This window comes from Trichomycterus rosablanca, chromosome 7, assembly GCF_030014385.1.
Source record: "Trichomycterus rosablanca isolate fTriRos1 chromosome 7, fTriRos1.hap1, whole genome shotgun sequence".
In the NCBI taxonomy this organism is placed as follows: Eukaryota; Metazoa; Chordata; class Actinopteri; order Siluriformes; family Trichomycteridae; genus Trichomycterus; species Trichomycterus rosablanca.
The window spans coordinates 9,977,727-9,986,955 of NC_085994.1; the positions used below are offsets into that span (position 1 = coordinate 9,977,727).

The following is a 9,229-nucleotide window of genomic DNA, read 5'->3' on the forward strand; positions in this document are numbered from 1 at the left end:
TTTAAACTTTAAACTGTGTTTTTTATGTGCTGTATTATAACAATCAGTTACCAATTTATTGCACACCCCACTTGCAGTACACCTACTATGCACAGTCGAACACAAAAGTAAACATGCACATGTAAGGAACATATACACTCTGTCCAACTACCTGACAACTTTTGCAAACAAACTCTTCACAGACATTTTATTCCAAAACTTAATATGTAATACTCTCCTTTGCAGCTTTACATGAGCTTTTACAGTGAACTCTCCCCATTTTGTCAAAAGTAATTGTAATGTCGGGCAATGATGTTTGACGAAAAAGGCTTAGCTTACAATAGATGCCAATTTATTCCAAAAAAGTGAATTGAGTTTGTGGTCAAGCCACTACTTCCTCTAAATACAACTTGTCAAATCATCTGTTTATAGATCTCACTTTGTGCATATGGTAGAGTTATTTTGGTTCAAGAAAGGCCAGAAAGAAATCCCTCTGGAAATTTGTCCAGATGACCCTTTGTAACCCAAGAACCATGAAAACAGGTCTACCACTTACGTATGTTAAATAGTGGTTGTAACATGATTGACACTGCCAAGTGAACCATGGGTTTAGAGACTGCTGTGCTTAACATGAACAAAGGAAAAGCAGGAGCTTTTTATCAGCAACACAAAGTCAAGCTTATCTGTTTCTCTCCGCCTAGGACTGTGAATGTTTTAGTGAATAATGTAAATAATTTTGATTTGTATTTGTTTAAATATTTTTTATTAATTTGGCATATTTTGTATTCCCAGTAACTTTTTCTTTATTTGTGGCTATTTAGCCACAGTTATTGTGGCTCCTGCCACAATTATTGACCTTTTTTTGCTTTTGTTACAGGGCTGTCACCAAAAATCTTTTTAACCTGCAATTTCGCAGCATCCACCATTTGTGCTTGCTAAACTACGACCTTTCATACACATTTTACCCTCGTCGCACACCCCTGCAGCATGAGTTCTTGGAAGAAATGGCCCACATCTGCTGAACAAGCTGCTCCACAATGCTGTCTGATATCGCACCAATTTAAAATGCCAACTGTTACAGTCATTCTGTGTCTCGAGAATCAGGGTAATACTGCTGATGTGTGCAGGAAAGTATTGATCACCTTGCCCAATGATTAGTTTCAACCTTGCGTGCAAGGCATTTTGTCTCCAGTAGGTTTATCTCTTTGTAAGAGGTCGGAGTAACTTTTTTTATTTGTGACAGTATTGTGGCTCCTGTTATTGGGTTCATCTTCAAAACCTTGCAAGTATGGGGCTTCGTCTGGCACCTCTGAGGCACAACCTGCCCTGGCCAGTGTTCCAATCTTTATAACAGAACATCACACACTCACTCACTTCTTCACACCTAGGTGCAATTAAAAGCAGAAAGTCCTTCTGCATTTTTAGAAAACAGAAAAATGGTACCGAAGTCACTGGAGAAAACACACAGACATTGTGGGAACATGCGGAACTCCTGACAGACCACAACATAAAGATTCAAATTGTAACTTAAATAAATAAATGAGCAAAAATGAAACATTGGGGTTTTGTTTTAGTTGAGTTCCTAAACAGTTCTTTCTTTATCTAAACTCAGATTTGGGGAAAAAAAAAAAGAATGCAATTAACCAGTTATTAGAAACTATGATAAAAGCTTAAGCGATTAATCTAAAACAGTGGTCATCAAACTATGGCCCGATGCTTTCATTTGACCGGCCCCTTTAACCACAGTAGCAATACATGTTGTCTGGCCCCTGTTCATCTTTAAACTCACAGTATTATAGCGGGAAAAAAATAACAGAAAAAACAAAAATCGGCCACCTGGAGTCTCCGTAGATTATACGGCAGCGATCCAATGGGTGGCGCTCCAAGCATGGTGGGTTCGGCGAGAGGAGTGATTGTGCTTATCAATAGAGAGATGACTGACCGCAGCCACTGCACTGTGTTGCAAAGCAGTTAAATGGAATTTCATTATGAAAATCGTTGTGTCCTGTGTTGATTTCATTAAAACTAATGCTCTTAACTACATGCAGATTCAGGAATTATTGTCCTGTTTGGACGCGAACAATTTTACTTGGTATACGACCTTTGTTTGGAATACGACTCGCGTGCTAGAACTTGTACGGGTCAAAATGAGTCACGACACAGCGCGCTACTCTTGTTTACCTCTCGCGAGACAAAGCCACGAGCATTAACGGTGTGCCGTATTGCTAGGCAACATGAGGGCGAACATAACATTCGCAAACTATTACACTATTTCTTGGACGAAACACCCGCTTAATGATCAGGATTACTGTTTATATTAATCTGGACATTTCCATATGTAGTACATGACTTAAAATAGTGTTCAACCAAGTTTGTACTTTTTCTTTTCAGTGGCGTATTAATATGGAATGATGTGAGGTGGTGACAGGTGCGCTTATATCGGTGATTTTACAGCGGCTTCGAATGCGGCTCAGCCAATCAGATTCTAGGACCGGAACTATCCGTTTTATAACAATGATTATAAAACTGATAGTTCCGGTCCTAAAATCTGATTGGCTGAGCCGCGTTCGAAGCCGTTGTAAAATCCCTGATATACGCACACCTATGACCACCTCACATCATTCCATATTAATACGCCACTGAAAAGAAAAAGTACAAACTTGGCTGAACACTATTTTATTTTTATACATCCTTTTGTTTATATTTTGACAACATAAGCACAAAATTCCATTAAAACAAGTCGAATTGTTATAGACCAATTTTAAAGGTCTAATTAAATAAGCAAATCAAATTATTATCAAATCACCCCATCAGACTCTTGAAGAATACTTCTGCTTCTACTTACTGACTTTATGAGGCTCAGACATTTATACTGTACATTTCACTTTACGTTGGTTTGCAATCCTATTATTCTAAATTCCTAAGGTAAAATACTCAAAATCACAAGATGAGTACTAGTGTTCTTTATGATTGTGGGGGTGGCATTTGATAACATTTTGATTTGACTTTTTAATGAGTTTGGTATTCCATCACCCCAGATTACTACAGTAAAAATGTCTGAAATGTATTTCATTAATAAAAGAGTTAAAGTGGAGTGCTTTGATAACAATTTGATTTGCTTATTTTATTAGACCTTTCAAATTGGTCTATAACAATTTCACTTGTTTTAATGGAATTTAAAAATTATCCATTTGCATAATTTGCACAATTTTACCATGTTATGTGCTTTTGTTGCCAATATATATATATATATATATAGGGTGGGCCATTTATATGGATACACCTAAATAAAATGGTAATGGTTGGTGATATTAACTTCCTGTTTGTGGCACATTAGTATATGGGAGGGGGGAAACTTTTCAAGATGGGTGGTGACCATGGCGGCCATTTTGAAGTCGGCCATTTTGGATCCAACTTTAGTTTTTTCAATGGGAAGAGGGTCATGTGACACATCAAACTTATTGAGAATTTCACAAGAAAAACAATGGTGTGCTTGGTTTTAACGTAACTTTATTCTTTCATGAGTTATTTACAAGTTTCTGACCACTTATAAAATGTGTTCAAAGTGCTGCCCATTGTGTTGGATTGTCAATGCAACCCTCTTCTCCCACTCTTCACACACTGATAGCAACACAGCAGAAGAAATGCTAGCACAGGCTTCCAGTATCCGTAGTTTCAGGTGCTGCACATCTCGTATCTTCACAGCATAGACAATTGCCTTCAGATGACCCCAAAGATAAAAGTCTAAGGGGGTCAGATCGGGAGACCTTGGGGGTCATTCAACTGGCCCACGACGACCAATCCACTTTCCAGGAAACTGTTCATCTAGGAATGCTCGGACCTGACACCCATAATGTGGTGGTGCACCATCTTGCTGGAAAAACTCAGGGAACGTGCCAGCTTCAGTGCATAAAGAGGGAAACACATCATCATGTAGCAATTTCAAATATCCAGTGGCCTTGAGGTCTCCATTGATGAAGAATGGCCCCACTATCTTTGTACCCCATATACCACACCATACCATCAATTTTTGTGTTCCAACAGTCTTGGAGGGATCTATCCAATGTGGGTTAGTGTCAGACCAATAGCGGTGGTTTTGTTTGTTAACTTCACCATTCACATAAAAGTTTGCCTCATCACTGAACAAAATGTTCTGTGTAAACTGAGGGTCCTGTTCCAATTTTTTGGAAAGTTTTGCCCATTCTGCAAATTCAGTGCGCCGATCTGGGTCATCCTCGTTGAGATGCTGCAGCAGCTGGAGTTTGTAAGGGTGCCATTTGTGAGTAGCTAATATCGACTGTTCGACTGATGCCAATCTCCAGTGACATGCGGCGAGTGCTACGCTGTGGGCTCTTGCTGAATGAAGCTAGGACAGCCACTGATGTTTCTTCATTAGTGACAGTTTTCATGCGTCCACATTTTGGCAAATCCAACACTGAACCAGTTTCACGAAACTTGGCAAGCAGTTTGCTAACTGTAGCATGGGAGATGGGTGGTCTCGTAGGGTGTCTTGCATTGAAATCTGCTGCAATGACCCAGGTACTGCGTTCACCAGACATCAACACAATTTCTATCCGCTCCTCACGTGTTAACCTCTGCGACATGTCAATGGCTGGAAACAAAGAGAAGCTTGTAAATAACTCATGAAAGAATAAAGTTACGTTAAAACCACACCATTGTTTTTCTTGTGAAATTCTCAATAAGTTTGATGTGTCACATGACCCTCTTCCCATTGAAAAAACTAAAGTTGGATCCAAAATGGCCGGCTTCAAAATGGCCGCCATGGTCACCACCCATCTTGAAAAGTTTCCCCCCTCCCATATACTAATGTGCCACAAACAGCAAGTTAATATCACCAACCATTCCCATTTTATTTAGGTGTATCCATATAAATGGCCCACCCTGTATATATGTATATATATATATAATCTAATACTGTATATAGTATATTAAGATGTAAAGAGACGCTTTATCCTCTTCAATGCTTCGCAACTGTATTACCGTACAACGGGGTTTAGGCGCACAGTAAAACTTGTAGCGCAGATAGCGTGACCGCAGACAGACTTTAAAACTACAGTACAGTTTACAAATCCGTGTGTACGGTTCACTAAACCGAGGGTACGGATATATTTTTTTTCCTTAGTGACCCCTAAGGGCTCCGTATTAAGCGGGTGTTTCGTCCAAGAAATAGTGTAATAGTGTTTGTGGAGGAATGTTTATTGCGAATGTTATGTTCGCCCTCATGTTGCCTAGCAACACTGTTAACGGACTACCTGATTTCGCGGAAGAATGCTTTTTGTAAGTGTTTTTGTAAATAAAAACATTTATAAATTGAACATTGTTGTATTTTATTATATTTTATGTTGACTCCGCTTCGCGTCATGCACGGTCTTGAGTGGCTTATTGCTTTATTAAGTAACGAGTTACAAAATAATATGCATTTATTGAAATAGAAACTGTAATAGAGAAGTAAAACAATAAAGAAATGTAAAACAGGTGAGCAATATGAAAAGATTTCACTCAGATTCGCATTGCCGTGACCCGGATTCGAACCGGGGTTGCTGCGGCCACAACGCAGAGTACTAACCACTATACGATCACGGCGTACCACTGAGCAGCTGCGACTTCAGGCTTCCATTACGTTACTAGTTCATTTAACAGCAAAGCAAACGCAGACGCAAACTTGTATCAAATGTCGAGGTTAAATCGTTTTTTGAAAATTGTGTAATTGAACTATAAATGCAGTTATTTACATTTCACCGGTAGGTTTGTATATACTGGATTAACTTCAATGAATGAAAACAAATCGCTTTATAGTGATCACGCACACCCGTGTTTGTAACGCTAACGTTGGGTTAATAACATTTAAGTGTAGGTATTTATGCCAGATATGATCAGTCATAAAGTCCCAAGTCACTTTACTAAGAGCCAAATTGTTATAAATAATAGCCAGATGACAGGGAGGCATGTTGAGCACCCACTGTCTTTGGTTCAAGATACATGCCAGACAACACGAAGGCTATGGCGCCTGGTACAGACCAACAGAAGGGCTACTGTTGCTCAAATCAAAAATAATTTAATTCTGGTGATGAGGTGAATGTGTCAAAACACCCAAAGCATTGAAACCTGTTGTGAATGGGGCTCTGTAGCTGCAGACTAGTCAGAGTGCCCATACTAACTACAGTCCACCGTCGAAATAGCACTAGGCACATATGGATCCTCCAGCAAATCCAGTTTTTTTTTCCAAGAGATCACATCAGAATCAGAATCAGATTTATTGGCCAAGTATGTGGATACACACAAGGAATTTGGTTCCGGCTGATAGTATCTCTGTAGTATAAATACAGTATACAAGTAATGTACAAGCTGCAGACAAGGCACAAGAACATTAAACACAATTATAAGACTATATATGTATGTTGACACCTGCACCAAAAGAAATTCCTTGTACATCTGGTACTTGGTGAATAATAAAGATTCTGATTCTGATATACAGGCAATATACAGAAAATGTATGGACATGTGCATGTATGTATGTATGTACAATATTCAGTGACCAATGTATGTACATATAAGCAGAGGTACACAATATATGGTAACATACTAATGGCAATATACAGTAATAGACAGCCAAATATGTTTGCATAGTTTACATAAGAAATGGCACCAAGATTAACTGTGGCATGATCCATCTCACAATGGAGGAGGACCTTCCCCAAACTGTGGCCACAAAGCATATAATTAATTAATATGCTAATATTAGGTTTGTTTGCAACCAAGAAAAAGGACAGGGACAGCAGTCAGTCAAAGTCAGGAAGACAATCCAAACTGTAGAACTTTGTCCACACAATTAGATGGTTAATTCAAGGACCAAAAAAACAGGTCTGTCATGAACTGAATGCTTAAGCTCAGAGGCAAAGTCCTTGAAGAACCAGTTGTTACAAATGTGCTGACTGCTTGAGCCACAAGTATAACCCATGTTCTTAAAAAAACACAGAAAAAGAGAGAGAGTCAGCATGGATACACATGTAAGTGTAGCCGTGATATTTTTGCACTTTAATATTTTTTTATATAATTTTTATTTCATTTCTTTATATGTGAAGAAAAATGTTGGGTTATGTAATGAACTCTCTCAAAGCTTTATACGGAAAAAAAAGTGCGTTCTTAATTCATTTAATTGTAAAGGTTTATTTTTTTTTGGGTTCCCCCTTTTCCTGTTTCACGTGGGGCACTAGTTAGCGCGACACCACGCCTGAAAGCTCCGTGTTTTCCCGGGCATTTCACAGTCTCATGGTGAATGCTGAATGGGAGAGGGAAAGAGAGGGTGTGTCTACGTGCGTGTGTGCATGTGCTAACTCTGCCCATGTATTGTGTTCAGCAATAAACATTGAAGACCGACTGTCCTGTCGTGGTGTGGCCATTATTCGACGTGAGACCCGTTCACATGTGCTACATAAAACTGGTGCCGTGACCCGGATCCTCCCGATCAGCCGCCGCCGATCGCCGTGGGTGAAGCAGTGCAACACCAGAGGTCAAGTTGGAGGCTAGTGGATCCACCCAGTTATTTTTTTATTATTATTTTTTCTCTCTTGAAGTCAGTAGAGACTGTTAGTTACACAAATATACTACACATTTATTTTCTGTACTGTTTTTATTTTCATTATTGTTTTACTATCTAACGTCATTAGTGCAGAGTACACCAAATTTATAACATGGCATCTAATGAGAGGAGGGGTTTTGATATGTGTACACCAATTATAGGAAGAGGCAGAGGCCTAACTAGTATAACTGAAAGAGCTAAAAATACCAGAGTGCTAAATTATGGTGACTTACCTGATCTGGAATGTACTGTTAATAATGGCCCTGCTAGGCCTATGTCTTCTACCCCTTCTGCTAGTGTTGAAAACAATACTCAGCAATTACTTGAGCTGGTTGGTGAACTAGGTAGTCAAATAGGTGACACCATAGTCAATAGGTTGTTATCTATGCAGAGTCCCGTGATTCAAAACAAACCAGAACCTAGAGTTGACTCTTCTAACACCACTCTTGACTTATCCAGACTTAATGTAGTTGTTAAGTCAGATGCTAGAGAACCACCCATATTCCGTGGGGATGGGACTGACAAGTACAATGTACAAGAATGGGTAGAGATGATGGAAGTGTACTTACATAAGAGGGACTACACAGATGCCCAACAGGTAGATGAGGTTTTGAATCACCTCTTAGGCAGAGCCAAAAGCATTGTAAAGGTAGGGCTGAGAAATAGCTATACCTCTAATGCAAATATCAGAGCTGAGACAATTTATGATGTTTTGAGACGCTATTTTAGCGAGAGCCCTGAGACATGTTTACCACTGGCTGACTTCTATGCCACAAAGCCCAGTCCAAAAGAGAGCCCTGTAGACTACTGGGTCCGCCTAAATGTCGCAGCCGAGACTGCTGACAGCCATTTGAAAAGACGGGGGAGCAAGATGGACAATATGAACTCAGAAGTTGCAGTGATGTTCATCAGGAATTGTCCTGACCCTGAGCTGCGCAGTGTATTCAGGTGCAAGCCCATCAGCAAATGGTCAGTTATGGAAATTCAAGAAGCGATTGATGATCATCAAAGAGAGAGTCACTCTAGAAAAATGTCAAGTCTGCCTAGCACAGCCTGTGCATTAAAAGTAGCAACAGCAGTCACACAAAATTCATCAGATACTGACCATGTCGAGTGTTTAGCTGTAAATTCAGTAACATGTAACCCAAGTCGTCCTGCTAAACCAAATGACACTACGGCAGATTCTGGAACTCTGGAGCGTGTACTTAGCATGCTGGAGAGAGTTTTAGAGCGTACCAGCCAGCCCATCACCACAGTAGGCAAGCCCCAAGCAGCACCGTGGGTACGTTCCTCCCCTTGTCGTGTTTGTGGTGACAATTCACATTCAACTCATTCACATTGCATGAAAGACAGGCGATGTTTGTCCTGTCTAGAAGTTGGACACCAAAAGCGGGAATGCACCAAGCCCATCATACCTGTCACCCAACCAAACAGTGGCCTGGATCAGGGAAACTGATGTGCTCACATTCTGGAGGGGACAGTGTGAGTAAAAATGTTCAAACCCTCAACCTTGAAGACATGATATCAGTGTTTGAAGAAGAATACAAGTCCAATGCAAGCAACAAAACAATTGTGTTCCAAAACGTAATGAACATAGAAAAGGCAGACAGTTTGTTTTACGCTGATGTGTTAGTGAATGACAAAGTGCTC

The 9,229-nt window shown here is 39.9% G+C and overlaps 1 non-coding gene across 1 annotated transcript; it reads right to left on the reverse strand.

The window, feature by feature from the left end:
- Positions 1 to 5,511: 5,511 nt before the first annotated feature.
- trnah-gug (transfer RNA histidin (anticodon GUG)) lies at positions 5,512 to 5,583 on the reverse strand. Its single transcript has one exon. It is a non-coding gene; the product is annotated as a tRNA-His (tRNA).
- Between the last annotated feature and the right edge of the window lie 3,646 nt (positions 5,584 to 9,229).